Below are 6,535 nucleotides of genomic sequence, written 5' to 3'. Positions count from 1 at the left end.
AACCAGTGAAAATATTTCGTCTGGTCAGCAGTACTGGGCGAAGTGTCATGAAAGTACTGCTCGAGCATCACACGAAAGCGAGAGCGCGAGACTTGCCGAGTGGTTGTGTGCTTTTAAATTCGCTCCAAATTCTTAATGTGTTCGTGAGACACGGGCCGAAGCGCGACCGTTTACGCTAATGACTTTCACAGATTTAATTTATTTTCCGCCCCTCAGGGAGATTAAACACTCCGGTTACAATATTTTAAACGTGTCCTACGCCGTAATTGCAATCCTCCGAGATCTATCTATATATTAAAGTGCTCCTCGCGGATGACGCACGAGCAAGAATTAATGTCCGCAGACTATTCATCGGACGCCGTTTTACGCGACATCGCCGTGCGGTCGAATCGAGACGCGTTATATTGAGATTTCACCCGACTATTAAGGGCAATAAAGATCCGGGAGACTAATTTCTTCCCCGACGCTTACACCCGAGTTCGTGTCGTGGCTGAGATAGTGTTGGGCAAGACGGAATTGGATACGGAGTCGGAGGTGGTAGCGGACGAGACGGGCCTTCTGATTGGCGACGAGGAGGAGTTTCCATCGAAGCTTTGATTCCCAGGTGAAAAAAGAAAGCGGGGTGTAATAAAAAGAAATGATTTAATACTTCCGGTTTTTAGGGGCTGGAAATATTTTTAAGCCCGTGGTAGAGATATCGCTACTGGTAATGTATGCCTCGAAAATTGGAGCGAAACTTGATCGAATCCATTCTATCATAGTAACACTGGTAGACCCCATATTCGGGACTGCGACCACTGCCGGGAGGAGTCAATTTCACCTCTACCGCCGTTTTGGTTTTACTTCTGTAGTAGGCGATTAAATTACCTGGTTTTAGTATATTAGTTGCAGTGACTAGTATAGATTCTGTTCCGCCTTAGAATGATCGGTGGTTGCTTAATAAATAAAGCATTGAAGCTGTAGAAGTACAATAAAACGTGCGCAATTTTATTTCATTTCAAATTCTATTATTTTTCGTTTCATTTAAACTTATTTCTCATAAGGAAAATGAAGGAATAAAATTTGTAAGGTTGACTGATACACTTGAAAAAGCGCGACCCTGGTTTCATGGTTAACCATAACCTTACGATGTAACCATCCAAAATCATCAGTTATTTTCCATAGTTAAATATATTTATGTTTGCAAAATGCCGTTGAAACGAAATAATTTTGAAGTTAATTCTGTTTTACAATTAAAAAGTGGTATCTCCATGCATAGTGAAAAAATGTGTATGACTCTGAATGTATCACTCAAAGTATTAATTATTTTCTGTTTACTTTTGGTAAAATTTAATTTCCAATTCGTTTATTTTAAACGTGAAGTACTCTTCCAGTCTGGTTACTTCGGCTTTCGTGGACTAAGGCAAGAAGCAAGAAATTGAAGCGATCTCAAAGCAGATTCAGAATAATCTCTAAAGCCCTTTTTATTTACCCTAACATTTGGTCGTCTCCCTACAAAATCATACTTCTCTGATGATATAGGAGATTAATTAAGGAAAATACTATAGAAATATATTAACGTTATGATACTTTGGCGTAGTAACCTTTTGAGAGGTACGTTTCTTCCACTAATCAGAATACCCTTGATTCATTTCTCAGTGGAGTTACTCCAATTTACAACCTATATGTACCTCACAGTAAAATAAATTGTAATGTTCTATAAAATAAACCAAGGTAGTCCCAAATTTGGTTTAAAATCATTGGAAAATCTCCAGATATACATTCATGGTCAACCATAACCTTGTGATGTAAACATCTAAACTCATCAGTTGTTTAGCATAGTTAAATATGTTTATATTTTCAAAATACCGTTCTATCTATATCTGAGTCAACCATACTAAGTGTTTTTTTTTCTTTTTTCTGGAAAGAACTCAACTGTTCTGGCTAGAAGAAGGTGAAATATTAAGGCAATAGGAATATCCTCGCTTTCCGAGAATAGAATTATTTTAAATTATTATTCACGCCACGCACTAAAAGGAGTAAACTGCTTTCTCCAGTTTTTCTGAAGTCTTCTCGAATCAGTGGACAATGGACCCTAATTATTAATTGAATCGATTGTACTCTGAGATTAAATGGAACCACTTAAGTTGAAATTGTTACATTTCAGAAGTTCTGAAGACGTGCACCTAAAATATATTTTTAATCTCTTTATTACCAATGAAACTGATATCACATATAACTTTCTTAAATTGAATGAAGTGACGTCTTTCAGGTCACTTCAGCGTTTTGGGTGAGGCTATATTTTCGCTCCCATAATCAGCTGGCCTCCAGGTGCTCCAGGCAAGATATCCAGCTCAGTCGCTTTCAAAGTTAAAATGATGAACTTGCACAACTTTTAACTCCATAAAGACTGATTACCATGAGGCTGTTTACCCTCATGGTTATTTCAAAATTTCTCTAGCTAGATTTTGGTGTGTAGTCGATTTATTTCAAATTCATAGAGTACAAAATTTCTACGATCACAAAATTATAAACTGAAATTAGGCGCTCTTTCAAAAAACTAGATTCTTTGAAATGATATGGAAGTTGGTATATTACAGTATATTTCAAATGGCGAGAAAAAATTCAGAATGATAGTCAACGGAAATATTTCACAGTTCGCTTTTAATTTAGTCCTAGAGCTGAGAGAAAACCTTCATGTTATTCGGTATAAGTTGACTGCGCATCATTTATAAGCAAATGTCGTTGCATAAATGGAGAGGTCACTTTCTATGACAATGGAATATTCACTTCGTCCGCTGGCTTGTCTTAATTATATTGGAGCAATAAGCCTGAGGATTTGAAATAACATAAATGTAGACTAGAAATTATTTCCCTGAACCAGGCAAAAGTCAAAGTAACATGCAGCGAGAAAACTCTCTCTATACGCTTTTAATTCTTTTCCAATATGGAGAGAATTTTCATTTTATTTCATTCTAGCAAACAGTTAGCTGATTTATGTCCCAAAAATGGGACCCAACATTCTGATGAAAGTATATCCAGAATTGCCATCGTAATAGTTCTGTAAATTTTAAAATTCATTGTCATCAGTCCCAATTTTGTAATAATTCCCTGACGGGAAGAACCTTCCGACTTAAGTTTTAAAAAAAAAAACAGTGGCGTGCTGGTATTGAAAAATCTCAAAATTCAGAGTCACCTGGCGGGAGAGAATGTCAAATAATTATGCCTATCGTTCGCTAAATTGGAATCAGGTTAATATTTTAGTTCAGTGGAGAAATGAAGACACTGTATATACGAGATTTTTTATTCCAATGGAAATCCCAAAGTTGTGTATCGCTTCTTGGTGAGTCAATTAAATTTTCCCGGAAAATTTTCATGAAAATCTATGCGCAGAGGAAGAATAGAGTCATCCACTTCCAACTTACCTTTCAATTCACACCTTAAGCAATATTTCCATCTTGTCAACATCCCTGTTATATAGCAAGCGTTCTCTACATCTATTTGGGACCAGCTTCTGCGTGAGCAGGGTGTGAAGGGCTTTCTCGGTTAGAATGTATTACACGGTAGTGTTTGAACCGAACTAGTGGAGACTTCAACGTGTGTTTCTATCAGTGATGGATAGGGTATCAGTGTTCCTCGCTGCCTGTGCCACGTAGGCGGAGGGAACGCGAGCCGAATACTAAAACGGATATACGACATAAGATTGAACGGTACAGACGGAAGGAATACGACTAAAACACGTGGTATCTTGATCAGAGAAGTACTCGGGAAGTTATGTACAGAATTCGTGTAGAAAGTTTACCAAATTTGGGGTGTATTTGAAAAATTTAAGTCCCTTAGATGTTTATTTCAGACCATTAAAAGATGAATTAATATCATGGCCAGAGATAAGTTGCGGGCCATGGTGATTTTTCAAAAGTGTGCCAATTGAAATTTGAAATTTGAATTTTAAATTGAGATTAGCAATACTTAGATACTTAGTACTCGTCATCCTTTCATTGAAATTAGACGTCATATCTAGGTCTCCAGTGCGGCTACTGCTAGAATTTAGCTGTCAATCAGAATTTAGGACCTTTTTATGCCCAGCCTTCATCACCGACTTATGCTAAATGCTTCTATCATGATTAGAACATTTGCATCACGGTTGCTAAAGAAATATCAATACAAACCAATGAATTTTCTTTCAAAAAGTATACTTGTCATTCTGGATACCAAGTTACATTCAATTTTATCTCTTCTAAATTATGCTTGAGTTACATTAAATTTTATCATAGGTTTCTACACGTAAAAATTTTCACAACACTTTTGTTATACTACCTGATGTCAGAAAGTGAGTACTACTACCAAATTGTAACTTCAATTTTCAGTGTGCAGGTTAGTATGACAAAATTCTTGTGAAAATGTGTAAAATTACTTTCGGTGATAATGCAAGCTAAATTTTCACAAATTAATGCCACATTATTTCCATAAATTATTTTTTATTTAGGATGAAAGCTTCTCGGGTTTCTAACCGGGTCAGGGTCTGCATGGTGTAGGCCGACGTTTCGTTGGGAGACTTTCCCAACATCCTCAGGGCTCATCGTCAGCCCTGAGGATGTTGGGAAAGTCTCCCAACGAAACGTCGGCCTACACCATGCAGACCCTGACCCGGTTGGAAACCCGAGAAGCTTCCATCCACGCTATTCACCGGGAAAAGCTCAGATGCTTCATTTTTTATTTACCTTTATTATTAAGCCTTTAGTTGAGAAATAACTGAACTTAACGGCAACATACCTGATCTAACGTCGAAAATTCAACCACTTGATTAAAATTTACATGCAAATGTAGGAGTGTTATATTATCATAAGGGAAAAGCGCAGCCTACCAAATTTCAGAATGCAACCATCGCCATGTTTCCTTACGAGGGTTGGCTTGCCATATGAGGATAGACTTCGTCGTGCTAAGTCAACTCCAATTGAGTCAAAAGCGCTCAGATCTGAAAATGTAGCCTTATCATTCTGCTCAGCTCTACCATGCCGCCATAATTCCCGACTTGCCGTCCTGTATCACACTGATTGACCTAAGAGGTGGATTTTGAAAAGTAAGTGCCATTTTGATATTGAACTTGACCTACACAGGAGGCTATTTGAGCCATACTGCCTCCAAGGATGTTATCGAGAGTAAGTGTTTTGGAAATTTGTTAAGGAAATCCATTCACTTCATTGTGTCAAATAAATTATTTGCTCGACGGCGAAATTGTTTTACGCCGCCCCGGGTTTTAACTGCAACACGAGTTTTTCTGCGACCTTTACTCAAACTGGGTGCTGAGATGCTTTAATGATGTATTTGGCAGTTATTATCGGAGAATTGAAAGAGATCAATTGATTTTCTGTGCAATAAATTGAAGCTGGATTTAATTGATGAAATGTTGGGATTACGTTGGAAAAAGAGGTGTATGACAAGCATATTGTTTCGGAAGGATATCTCATTTCTCTCTGCATATATCTGTCCTTTATAAGGTTAAATTCTTGAAAACAAGGAAAGAGCAAAAATGTTAGAGTAAATTGGAAGGATTGTAATAGTAACAAAAATTTCAAATCGCCCTTGCCAGAACATACCTACCTAGGTTATGTTTGAAATATTGTTGGAGTGAGTGATTTTTTCATCTATAAAGGGATAAACAAATCGTCAAACCGTCCCGTTTTAGTACCCCTATATTTCGTCATCACGACTCGACGATCGTATATATAGTAATCGGAATTGTTTAATGTTTTTCACGTCATCTATTTAAATCTCTCCTCGAAATTGACTTAAAGAACGATGTTAACAATATTGGATAGATGATAATTTTAGTTCTTTTTCCGAAAACTCCTGGCACGTTTCAAATAATCACATCTGCCGCTAACGCATACACATTTCTACGTGCGGTTGTTGCCTCCGTCACACGTATTTCAAGTAGTTAATTAAGTTAGCGGCGTAGTAATCGCGATTATTGGAATTTTTGTCGACTAATGTGAGGTAAGTGCATCCGCAGCTAAAATTGCAGATACAAAGCAATCAATCTATTTGTACACCAGTGATTAATTTCGCCATGGAGTAATATTTCGCTTATCCGGAACTCGAACCCGGTTCTCCCGATTGCCGGTCAGGCGTGAAGCACGACCTCCATCGCACGCGTCACAGAGTGGACTTGTGGTGTCAACTACTTCTTCAGTGAAACCCATCCTGAAGCTTGGTGGTGTAATTGGCTAGCACGCCCGGCCTTCAATCGGGAGATCCGGGTTCGAATCCCGGCTAAGCCAAATTCATGGCGTACTTAATCCTTGGTGTATGTAAATGTGCACCAGTGCGCGTCACGGCGAACAAAATCACTTGTTTCATCCAATTATTCTTAATTAATTTCCAGTTGAAAATCACTATAGAGAATCTATAAATTCAGTAAACTCACTCTACGTAAAAAAGTATTGTAACCAAGGCGGAGGATATGGGCTCAGCAAAGGTTGGAAATCCTGTCAACCGGAAATTATTTGAACCATTAAAGAATTATTAAAGTGCGGTAACAGACAAAAGAGGAGTG

General features: G+C 37.8%; 1 non-coding gene across 1 annotated transcript; it reads left to right on the top strand.

Moving 5' to 3' along the window:
- Positions 1–6,187: 6,187 nt before the first annotated feature.
- Trnae-uuc lies at positions 6,188–6,260 on the top strand. The gene has a single exon. It is a non-coding gene; the product is annotated as a tRNA-Glu (tRNA).
- Positions 6,261–6,535: the final 275 nt, after the last annotated feature.

This window comes from Ischnura elegans, chromosome 6 (genome assembly GCF_921293095.1).
Source record: "Ischnura elegans chromosome 6, ioIscEleg1.1, whole genome shotgun sequence".
Classification (NCBI taxonomy): Eukaryota; Metazoa; Arthropoda; class Insecta; order Odonata; family Coenagrionidae; genus Ischnura; species Ischnura elegans.
This window is presented reverse-complemented; position numbering and strand designations above follow the sequence as displayed.